This window comes from Melanotaenia boesemani, chromosome 9 (assembly GCF_017639745.1).
Source record: "Melanotaenia boesemani isolate fMelBoe1 chromosome 9, fMelBoe1.pri, whole genome shotgun sequence".
NCBI classification, from domain to species: domain Eukaryota; kingdom Metazoa; phylum Chordata; class Actinopteri; order Atheriniformes; family Melanotaeniidae; genus Melanotaenia; species Melanotaenia boesemani.
This window is the reverse complement of record NC_055690.1, coordinates 8,721,209-8,733,518: the sequence shown is the minus strand read 5'-3', so window position 1 is coordinate 8,733,518 and position 12,310 is coordinate 8,721,209. Positions and strand designations below refer to the sequence as shown.

The 12,310-nt window shown below is 40.9% G+C and overlaps 3 non-coding genes and 1 pseudogene across 3 annotated transcripts; 1 reads left to right on the top strand and 3 right to left on the bottom strand.

The window, feature by feature from the left end:
- Window positions 1–1,145: 1,145 nt before the first annotated feature.
- Window positions 1,146–1,217, bottom strand: trnap-agg. The gene has a single exon. It is a non-coding gene; the product is annotated as a tRNA-Pro (tRNA).
- A 1,270-nt stretch (window positions 1,218–2,487) lies between these two features.
- Window positions 2,488–2,559, bottom strand: trnap-agg. The gene has a single exon. It is a non-coding gene; the product is annotated as a tRNA-Pro (tRNA).
- Window positions 2,560–3,817: 1,258 nt separating this feature from the next.
- Window positions 3,818–3,889, bottom strand: trnap-agg. The gene has a single exon. It is a non-coding gene; the product is annotated as a tRNA-Pro (tRNA).
- A 151-nt stretch (window positions 3,890–4,040) lies between these two features.
- Window positions 4,041–4,219, top strand: LOC121646767 (annotated as a pseudogene).
- The last annotated feature ends 8,091 nt before the right edge of the window (window positions 4,220–12,310 follow it).

Sequence of the window (12,310 nt, the reverse complement as noted above, 5' to 3'; positions counted from 1 at the left end):
TTTGTATGCTGGAAATGGTTTTAGCACAGAAGCTGTCAGCTAGGTTGAGCACAAAGATAGGAAAATATTCGAGGGCTAGTGGCTGGGATCCAAGGATGTCAACCACTTACCCATTGCCCATACGCCTACCAAAGCCCTTTGTATGAGGTTTCTGGAACCTTCACCTTCCACCCGACTGGATCAGTACTCTCCAAACTTTCACCAAGTGGCAGTTTCTCTATTGTCTTTGTCCCTACCAAAGCTGTCTTGCCCACCCAGACGTCCTGTGCTTTGCTCCAGAGATCTTGATCTGCTTCTTTTCCGACATAGCACATCCCCCTCCGGGAAAGCCAGTTCGGTACTCCACTGAGGTATCTTGCTGGATGCTAGGCAACTTCCCCACAATCTTGGGAGTGTTCCATGTCAGTAATTATCATGTTTAATTGGACTTTTTTGTTGATTTGCTGCACGTTTGCGTTTGTTTAGTTTGTTGGTTTCTGATGGCAAATGTCTGACAAAGAAAAGCTGATCTGGAGTGGCAAGAAACTGTGAGGAGAGCCTTCCAGCTTTGTAGGAAAACTTAGCAGAAGAATGTCAGTGTTTTGTGAGAGTCACTGCTCTAATAACGTAGTTGATCATGAACACAGCAGCGTCTTAATCAGCAAGCATTGGGCTCACCCAGGACTTCCAGGAGGTCCAGGACAGGACTTCTCACACCCATAGTGTCACTTTTGTGCACAATCATTTTAATAGCTCTCTGTCCACTGGTTATTCACCACAGGCCTTTAACTTGACTGTATCAAAAGCATGGCTTATGCATCTCCATCTTAATACCAATGCTGTCGTCAAATGGCAGACCTAAAATTACCTTTCTTTCATCTAGGAAATCCTTGAAAAGAATCGACATTTTAGTGAGCACGCCGTTTTATTTGGCATTTACTTTGGTGACAAAGCTTTTTGAGTTGGAGAGATTGCTGACATTGACATTTTCTCTGTGGTAGCTTTGGAAACACACTCTTGCATGACAAAGTACTTGTAAGAACTGAACTTAACACAGGGATGAATGCTAAGATCAAATTTACGTAGGCCTTTTCACTGGTTTCTCAAACGTTTGTACGACGGTTTGTACTTTTTCACACAATAAACAGAACCGCTGTGAAGCAAAGGGGCTCGTCCGGGAGTTGAACCCGGGACCTCTCGCACCCTAAGCGAGAATCATACCCCTAGACCAACGAGCCAAGAGACCTCCCATGTAGAGCACAGATGAGCGCAGACGACCGATTTAAAAACAACATGAAACAATGGCATAATAAACCAGGTGTGAAAATTAAATCAAGAAAGAAAGCAACAACAAAGACGGACTTTGTATGCTGGAAATGGTTTTAGCACAGAAGCTGTCAGCTAGGTTGAGCACAAAGATAGGAAAATATTCGAGGGCTAGTGGCTGGGATCAAAGGATGTCAACCACTTACCCATTGCCCATACGCCTACCAAAGCCCTTTGTATGAGGTTTCTGGAACCTTCACCTTCCACCCGACTGGATCAGTACTCTCCAAACTTTCACCAAGTGGCAGTTTCTCTATTGTCTTTGTCCCTACCAAAGCTGTCTTGCCCACCCAGACGTCCTGTGCTTTGCTCCAGAGATCTTGATCTGCTTCTTTTCCGACATAGCACATCCCCCTCCGGGAAAGCCAGTTCGGTACTCCACTGAGGTATCTTGCTGGATGCTAGGCAACTTCCCCACAATCTTGGGAGTGTTCCATGTCAGTAATTATCATGTTTAATTGGACTTTTTTGTTGATTTGCTGCACGTTTGCGTTTGTTTAGTTTGTTGGTTTCTGATGGCAAATGTCTGACAAAGAAAAGCTGATCTGGAGTGGCAAGAAACTGTGAGGAGAGCCTTCCAGCTTTGTAGGAAAACTTAGCAGAAGAATGTCAGTGTTTTGTGAGAGTCACTGCTCTAATAACGTAGTTGATCATGAACACAGCAGCGTCTTAATCAGCAAGCATTGGGCTCACCCAGGACTTCCAGGAGGTCCAGGACAGGACTTCTCACACCCATAGTGTCACTTTTGTGCACAATCATTTTAATAGCTCTCTGTCCACTGGTTATTCACCACAGGCCTTTAACTTGACTGTATCAAAAGCATGGCTTATGCATCTCCATCTTAATACCAATGCTGTCGTCAAATGGCAGACCTAAAATTACCTTTCTTTCATCTAGGAAATCCTTGAAAAGAATCGACATTTTAGTGAGCACGCCGTTTTGTTTGGCATTTACTTTGGTGACAAAGCTTTTTGAGTTGGAGAGATTGCTGACATTGACATTTTCTCTGTGGTAGCTTTGGAAACACACTCTTGCATGACAAAGTACTTGTAAGAACTGAACTTAACACAGGGATGAATGCTAAGATCAAATTTACATACGCCTTTTCACTGGTTTCTCAAACGTTTGTACGACGGTTTGTACTTTTTCCACACAATAAACAGAACCGCTGTGAAGCGAAGGGGCTCGTCCGGGAGTTGAACCCGGGACCTCTCGCACCCTAAGCGAGAATCATACCCCTAGACCAACGAGCCAAGAGACCTCCCATGTAGAGCACAGATGAGCGCGGACGACCGATTTAAAAACAACATGAAACAATGGCATAATAAACCAGGTGTGAAAATTAAATCAAGAAAGAAAGCAACAACAAAGACGGACTTTGTATGCTGGAAATGGTTTTAGCACAGAAGCTGTCAGCTAGGTTGAGCACAAAGATAGGAAAATATTCGAGGGCTAGTGGCTGGGATCAAAGGATGTCAACCACTTACCCATTGCCCATACGCCTACCAAAGCCCTTTGTATGAGGTTTCTGGAACCTTCACCTTCCACCCGACTGGATCAGTACTCTCCAAACTTTCACCAAGTGGCAGTTTCTCTATTGTCTTTGTCCCTACCAAAGCTGTCTTGCCCACCCAGACGTCCTGTGCTTTGCTCCAGAGATCTTGATCTGCTTCTTTTCCGACATAGCACATCCCCCTCCGGGAAAGCCAGTTCGGTACTCCACTGAGGTATCTTGCTGGATGCTAGGCAACTTCCCCACAATCTTGGGAGTGTTCCATGTCAGTAATTATCATGTTTAATTGGACTTTTTTGTTGATTTGCTGCACGTTTGCGTTTGTTTAGTTTGTTGGTTTCTGATGGCAAATGTCTGACAAAGAAAAGCTGATCTGGAGTGGCAAGAAACTGTGAGGAGAGCCTTCCAGCTTTGTAGGAAAACTTAGCAGAAGAATGTCAGTGTTTTGTGAGAGTCACTGCTCTAATAACGTAGTTGATCATGAACACAGCAGCGTCTTAATCAGCAAGCATTGGGCTCACCCAGGACTTCCAGGAGGTCCAGGACAGGACTTCTCACACCCATAGTGTCACTTTTGTGCACAATCATTTTAATAGCTCTCTGTCCACTGGTTATTCACCACAGGCCTTTAACTTGACTGTATCAAAAGCATGGCTTATGCATCTCCATCTTAATACCAATGCTGTTGTCAAATGGCAGACCTAAAATTACCTTTCTTTCATCTAGGAAATCCTTGAAAAGAATCGACATTTTAGTGAGCACGCCGTTTTGTTTGGCATTTACTTTGGTGACAAAGCTTTTTGAGTTGGAGAGATTGCTGACATTGACATTTTCTCTGTGGTAGCTTTGGAAACACACTCTTGCATGACAAAGTACTTGTAAGAACTGAACTTAACACAGGGATGAATGCTAAGATCAAATTTACATACGCCTTTTCACTGGTTTCTCAAACGTTTGTACTTTTTCCACACAATGAACAGAACCGCTGTGAAGCAAAGGGGCTCGTCCGGGAGTTGAACCCGGGACCTCTCGCACCCTAAGCGAGAATCATACCCCTAGACCAACGAGCCAAGAGACCTCCCATGTAGAGCACAGATGAGCGCGGACGACCGATTTAAAACAACATGAAACAATGGCATAATGAACCAGGTGTACAGTTCGTGTACAGTATAGTTTTTCCTCCACTTTTTGTCTTGTGATTTGTCCTGACGGAATCTGCGTCAGGTTATGTTGTAGACTCTTCTGTACCATCTTATAAATATTAGGGCAATCTTCTGCCACACCTGCCAAAGTACATAAGCGCAGAAACCGGCCGTGCTGACCCTTGCGTATTCCCCAAATGTGGTAATCTCGACTGCATAATTTCTGGTAGTGGGGGACTGTGTTCGCGCTCTCCCCTCAGTTCCATGGTCCAAAGACAAAGCCTCGGGGGGTAAAGCAGCATGCTAGCTGGAAAGTAGCCATTTTGTTTGGGGAACAAAACAAGAGAAAATAAAAAGAGATATTATGTACAAACAGCTTGAGAAAGGAGGAAGAGCGGTACCTGAAATAGAATCCAAATTATATGCGATGTGGGCTCACTTTGCAAAATTTTGGGTAGGGAGAGGAATAATGAGGAAATGGGGTGTAAGGGTAAAACTGGACACTCCTTATTCGGAGGACCGTCCAAAAATCTATGAATTGTTTCTAAAAAAAAGTACATCCAGTTGTTGCTCAGATCCCTGCTGAAATATTAACCAGGAAAAAGATAGAGGAGTTATTATATGACTTAAAAAGACTAACGCCAATAGGAAAACTGACCAAAGAACAATGTGTAAGAACTTGGAGAAATATATATTGTAAAAGCTTATCCAACTTACATAAGGATCTAGCGTACACCAATGTTTACCGACACAGGTTTGTTTGAAAAAAAGAAATCTAACACAGAGCCCTAAATGTCCTAGGCCGTCATGTGGCGATGATGAAACAATTGAACACCTTTTTTGGACATGTCCTTTTTCTAGGGGAGTATGGCTTCTTATGAATACATGGCTTCAAAGTTTACAAAAATGCCCATTATCCTATGAAAAAATTGTATATGGTTGTCAAGAAAACGAACCGGATGGGAATATTTATTGTTGGTGGATTATTCTTAATTGTACAAAAGATGCAATTTGGAAAGCAAGGAATATATGGGTTTTTAAGAATTTTAGCATTGAAGGAAGGAGTGTTGTTAAATCTGTGATAAATCTAGTCAAAGAATACATAGCAAGAGATAAAACTGGTGGAACTGAAAAAGATCTGTATAATAAATGGAAACTACCAAAAGACTAATGGACTAGAAGATACTCTGAACCGAATTATGCTACAAAGGAATTTTGTCGTTATTTTGCTTTCCCAATTTAAAATATTTAAATTTACATTTTTGTGTTGTAACATTTTCATTTTTCCTTTAATGATACGAGCTAAGGCTATTGATTATCGCCATAAGGAGGAAAACGTTTTTCTCATGTCTTTGTGTTTATGGTTTTTTCTTTCCTTTTTGTCCCTTTGAGCTCATGATTGTAAAAAACCCCCTTGTTGTTGTGAACAAAAATCCCTGGAAAAACTGAATATTGAAAGATCGCTTTCACTTGGGAGGGAAGCACTAGAAGCTATTGTGAACTAGATTATGTTATAAAAGAATTTTTGTTGTTATTCCTTTTTTATTTTAAAAATATTTTAAATTTACATTACACAATTGTTTGAAAGAAAAATAAAGTCAAGATTGCAAATTGGCTCAACGAAAGCAACACCTACTCTTGGTTGGCTCTCATTCATTGTCTTGTTTCATTCATTGTCTTTTTTGCCCCCCCACGAAGCACTCTGTAAAGGAAAAATATCAACCTCATCATGCCGGTATCAATGGATGCCAATACTGGTCCTGTTATCGATGATATTGATAGCTGCATCTATCCACCTAGCCCTAAAACAAACCCTGGCACCCCTGCCAAAGTACATGAACGCAGAAAAAAAATCAAAACAGGAAAAATAAAAGAAGGACAAAATAGAGGGACAGGAGCTAAACAGGATGATGGAGAAGGGCCAGATGGCGTGGGCGGAGAGCCGCTTGCTTTTTCCAGCAGGGGGCACAATGCAGCTCCGTCAGCCAGGGCACAGCACCCGGGAAGGAGCTCTCTGTCTCCTGCCAGTCCAAGTCATACTTACCTGGCAGGGGAGACACCATGATCACCTGAGTGGTTGTTTGGCTTATCTTCTACCTGTAGAGTACTTATCGGATATAAAAATGGCCTTCATCTTTACTGGTTCCAGGCGGAACGCAGTACGTTTTGATTTGCAAGGAGATGCAGAAATGGATAGACTACAGTTCAGTAGGATGATTATCCAAAAAGGACTTGGATTTAAGCCAATACAAGTGGACTACATTTTTGCCTTACCTGGGAAAAAGACTTTTGAAGTGATCTTTGCTACGCACGCCCTTTTTGAGAGTTGCATTCAATCCTTCAATTCTCAAAAGGACTCTAAACCCTACCTGAAGGATATAACAATGACCCCGCTATCGGAGAGGGAACCAAAGGCCGTGACTGTGATCATGTATTCAGAACAGGTAAGAATGGATGACATTCAAACCTGGCTAGCCTTGAAATGTAAAGTTTTAAGAGGCATGGAGTTACGGGACCAAGATGGAATTGGAACTATGTCCAACTACAGACAGACGAACACACTGGGAACATTATTCACTTACCCCAAATTATCCAATTGGGGGCAATAAGAGGTTATGTTTTCTACCCTGGACAGCCAAAAACTTGTAGAAAATGTGGCTCTCAGTCACAATTGGCCACGGCTTCTACCAGTATTCATTGCAGGAACTGTAATAGTAATGAGCATGCAACAAAGGACTGTATTTTGCCCAGGAAATGCAATTTATGTTTATCAGAAACGCACTCTTTTCGGTCATGCCCACAATCATATGCTAACAAAGCCAAAGCCCGAGCAGTGGAATCACAAGATGCACCAGATGGGCAACAATTACAATCAGCTGGTGACAATGCTGAAATTGAGGATAATGAGGAACAGCTGCCCCAATCAACGAGGCCCCAATTACGAGTCAACAGGAGGAGGAGATGGAGGAGGAAACTCCTCCCCCAACTATAAAAGCGATGACAGACCATGACAGAGGCATTTCCCTTCAGACGGAAGAGTTTCCCCCTTCCACTCTTATTGAGAATCCCGCACATTGGCGTCTTCTCCCTGCATGTCTAGTGCAGTTGGGAAGCCAGCAGAGGAGACCCAGGAGGACCAGTTTAAAGGAATACTTCAACCAATGACTACCAAGGAGTGCAGAGACTTCTTGGATACGATGATGGCAGATCTTATTCCTGAAACACAGAACCTGGAAGACCCACCCCCCCAGAACTCATCCCTGTTTCCCCCTTCAGAGGAGATTGCTGACAAGGTAAAGGAAGCACTAAACCCACCCTTAACTGGTCTCAGTTCAAAAGGCCAACGTAGACGTCCACGCCTCATGTCATCCGAATCACCTGTGGAGGATCAGGACTCGCAGGGCAATTGGCCATCCCCATCCACCACTGGCCCCTTCTTGGACCCACAGAGCATCGCAGTCTTCTCAGAAACGACTATGATGATGGTTAATGATGATATGGACAATGTCCTAGTAAAATCAGACGGTGTGTTTGTGAGGAGACAAAAGAAAAGGAAGAGGGTAAAAAAACCCTTAACTTAATTTGGCAATTGTTTCACTGGGTCTAGTTTGGCTCAATGAGTTCTAAAACATTATATCCCAACTGAGTGTCAATACCGCCTTAAAAATTGTGTCTGTGAATGTAAGAGGCATTAATGACCCTGTAAAATGTCAAACTATTTCTTCAACATTGCATGTTAATGGAGGCGACATTTTCTTGCTACAAGAGTGTCATTTACCTTTCATGGAAAATTATGCAAAATTTCAGGATAGATGGCCCTATGGCCAATCAGTCTGGTCTGGAGACAATAATAACAGAGCTTCGGGGGTTGCTATCCTTTTAAATAACAACCTACTGACAATAAAGATGGTTCAGAGAATTGTGGACGGTAGATTATTACTGCTTGACGTGGAAATGAATGGTATCCATTTCAAAGTGATTAATGCGTATTGTCCTGCCGTTTTACAAGAACGGCTGGTAATGTTAAAAACACTTCAACCTTATATGTGCTGTGGAAGAGGAACTATTATTGCAGGGGACTTTAATTGTGTATTAGAAAAATTGGACAAAATGTCCACAAGGTCTTCAACTTCACGACTAGATGCAAGTTCTTATGAATTGAAAAAAATGATAGGAAACAGTAAATTAAAGGACTCCTTTAAACATCTGTATCCAAATAACCCAGGCTATACATGGACTAATGGAACTTCCTTATCGCGGATAGACTTCTTATTAGTGTCTAATGGCATTACACCAATTACAGTCGAAAATGCACCAGTACCTTACTCTGATCATAATAAGTTGACAGGTAGGTTTATATTGTCGGATGGCTATGAGATAAAATCGGGACCGTGGAAACTGAATACCAGTTTTCTAAAAAATGCTCATGTGGTTGAAAAATACAAGAGCCAAGTTAGAACAATGGCTGTCATTACAATTTTTGTATGACTCTGTATGTGAATGGTGGGAAGACCTGAAACTTAGAACGCAACGGTTTTTTAAAAGAGAAGGAATGAAACTGGTGGAGTATAAGAGGAAACGGTACTCGAGAAAACAAGCTAAATTACAAAGATATTATAACCTCTTGCAACTTGGTTTTCCTGTTGCAGAGGATATAACAAAATTAAAGGCGGAAATGATGGGGACACTTAATGAAGACAGCAAGAGTATCTTAGTAAGAAGCAAGGAGAAACATATAGAAGAAAATGAAAAATGTACCAGTTTTTCAAAAAGGTACACCGTGCAAAAAACATAATTATGAAAATAAATGATTCAGAAGGAAAAGAGGTTACAGACCAACAGGAGATCCTTTTGGAGGCTCACTCCTTTTACTCAAAATTATATGAAGATAAAGACGTAGAAGATAGCGAGATAGACTCCTTTCTTTCAAAAATAACAGCCAAACTGGAAGAGGATGATAAAGAGTTATTAGAGCAAGAATTGGATACGGCAGATCTCACCCAAGCAATACGAAGCATGAGTGATAATACAACACCAGGATTAGATGGGCTCCCAAAAGAGTTCTATCTTACCTTTTGGGACCAATTAAAAGAAATTTTACTACAGGTACATAAAGAATCTCGGTCTAGAGGCCTCCTGCCCTTAACTATGCGCACCGGCGTGATATCTTTATTATATAAAAAAGGAGAAAAGAGTAACTTAAAAAACTGGAGACCTTTAACCTTATTAGGAGTTGATGTAAAAATATTGGCAAAATCTCTATTTTTCTGTCTGCAAGACGTGATCTAGAAGATAGTAGGTGTGGAACAAACGTGTTCTGTCCCAGGGCGCAAAATAACACATAGTCTCGCCCTCGTTAGAGATTCTTTCTTGTACGGCCAAGACAGGAACTTACCGCTTGGCATTCTTAGTCTGGATCTCGAAAAAGCCTTTGACCGTATTAGCCAAAAATATATAAAAGCAACATTAGAAAAAGTGTTTTGTAGTAAAGGAATTAAAAAATGGCTATACCTTCTGTTTGAAGGTTGTATAAGTAAAATCTTGATTAATGGTTCCCTTTCAGCACCGCTGGATATAAAATCCGGAGTACGGCAGGGATGCCCTCTTTTCCCGATCCTATTTGTTTTAGCCATTGAACCGCTGGTCTGTGCTTTAAGACAGAATGACAGGATAAGAGGACTAACTCTCCCAGGTAGTAGAGGAACAGAGGTAAAACTAAGTGTGTGTATGGATGACCTAACACTCTTATTGTCGGACAACATCTCTATACAGGAGACGTTGAGGGTCTGTAAAAAATTTACCAGAGCATCTAGTATGAAAGTAAATGAACAAAAGAGTGAAATACTGTACTTGAATTGGAAGGAAACTAAAGAAACAAGGGACATAGTAGAAAAAACAGACTTTATAAAAATATTGGGAATATACATAGGAAAAGACATGGAAGCAAAAAACTGGAACTCTAAACTCCCAAAAATACAAGGGAAATTATATCGATGGAGGGAAAGGGAACTATCACTGTTGGGCAAAATCTTGATAATTAAAACAGAAGTCGTGGCATCATTGGCCCATCTAGCAGCTACCTTTCCTCCACCATTTTTGACAATAGCCACACTGAGGAAAATAATATTTCGTTTTATATGGAGTAGCCAACATGAGAAACTGAAAAGAGAAATCATGTATAGACCATTAGAAACGGGGGGAAGAGAGGCCCCAGAAATTGGTTCTAAATTAAAGGCCATGTTCATAACCCCGATTCTTAAAGCTTGCCTGGAAAAAGAAAATACGCCGGCATGGACCTTTTTTGCAAGGTTTTGGACAGGACGACAAATCATGCTTAAATGGGGAAAAAGGGTGAGTTTAAACACTCCTTACGCAGAAGATTGCCCTAATATTTATAAGATGGTACAGAAGAGTTTACAACATAACCTGACGCAGATTCCGTCAGGACAAATCACAAGACAAAAAGTGGAGGGTAAACTATACTGCACACAAACTTTAACAGAAGTGGGGAAATATATTAAAGAAAAGTGTGAATTAACATGGATTAATGTAAATTGTTAGCTGCTAAACAATATGCATAAAGATATGGCCTGGTATATGGTCCATCAATGTCTACCAACCTGAGCCTTCTTAAAAAGTAGAGATCTGACAAGTAGTGCCCAGTGTCCTAGACCTCTTTGTGGAGAACGAATCAGTTTATCACGTTATTTGGTCATGCCCCTTTGCAAAGAGAGTGTGGGTCCTCATGTCAACTTGGTTACAAGGAATGTATAACACTCACCTGTCTTATGAAAAAATCTTGTATGGTGAACTGAACGGAAAATGTACAATAATATTTACCGTTGGTGGATTGTAGTAAACTGTGTAAAGGATGGTTTATGGAAGGCAAGAAACATTTGGGTTTTTAAGAAATTTAGAATCCCTGAAGAGTCAGTGGTAAAATCTATAATTTATATGGTTAAAGAATATATGACCAGGGATAAGATATGTACATCAAAAAAAGAAAGGTATTCAAAATGGAAGTTACCGATAGAGTTTGAATTATTGTAAATATGCGGAACCTCTTCAAAATCCTTGATTAATGTCTTTTTCGCCCATTTTTCTTCCAAATGTGTGGCCTGTTTTTTTTTTTTTTCTTTTTTTTTGTATATATCTTATAACATTTTAATTATTATTATTATTTTATTTTTTTTTGCTCTGGTTTGCAAAGTTAAGCACAGGCCTCCTTGGTTTTATCTATTGCCTTTACCTAAATATTTAATTTTTCATTATCTATCTTAGTTTTAAGAAAATTCAGCAAGACTTTTGGGTAGTCCTGATTATGTAAAGTTAGCCAAGAAAATCCCTTTGTCGTTGTTTTTGAAATTATGTGACCGATGGAATTTTTGTTGAACTTTGTGACTGGAACAATAAAAACCTGAAAAAGTGAAAAAGTGGTTGTTTGGGTTTTTTCTGCCTAGAGAGTTTGCATCGGCTGCAACGAGATGGCCTTTAACTTCACTGGTTCCACGCGGAATGCAGTGCGCTTGATCTGCAAGGAGATATTGAAATGGACCGTTTACAATTCAGCAGAAACGTTATTCAAAACAGACTGGGATTTACACCAATACAACTGGACTTCATTTTTGCCTTTCCTGGAAAGAAATCCTTTGAGGTGGTCTTCTCTTCACGCAACCTATTTGAAAAATGCATTCAAGCATTCACTGCTCAAAAGGACTCCAAACCATATCTAAAGAACATGACGATGACCCCGCTTTCGGAAAGAGAACCAAAATCTGTCACTGTGATTATGTACTCGGAACAGGTACGCATGGAGGACATTCACACCTGGCTGTCATTAAGGTATAAAGTTCTAAAGGGCATGGAATTAAGAGACCAAGATAGAATTAAAACTGGCGCAAGACATTTTTTTTATCCAATTACAAGTAGACGGAACAACTGGCAACGTTAATCATTTGCCCCAAACGATACAACTTGGGGGCAATAAGAGGCTATGTTTTTTACCAAGGCCAGCCAAAGACTTGTAGAAAGTGTGGCTCTATATCTCAGCTGGTGTCAAATAGCACTTTGACCTACTGCAGAAATTGTGGCAGTACAGAACATGCCACAAAAGACTGTATTTTACCAAAAAAGTGTAACCTATGTAATTCGGACACACATTCTTTTCGGAACTGCCCCAAATCATATGCCAATAAAGCAAGGGAACAGATTGATGAGGATGAGGGACAAAGGGTGAGCGACAGACAAAACCCACACCTGCACGAGATTAGTGGAGACGAGGACATCCTGCAATTGATGTCCACTAACGAGCTTCCACCCACAAGCCAGCAGGAGAATGACACGGAAGGA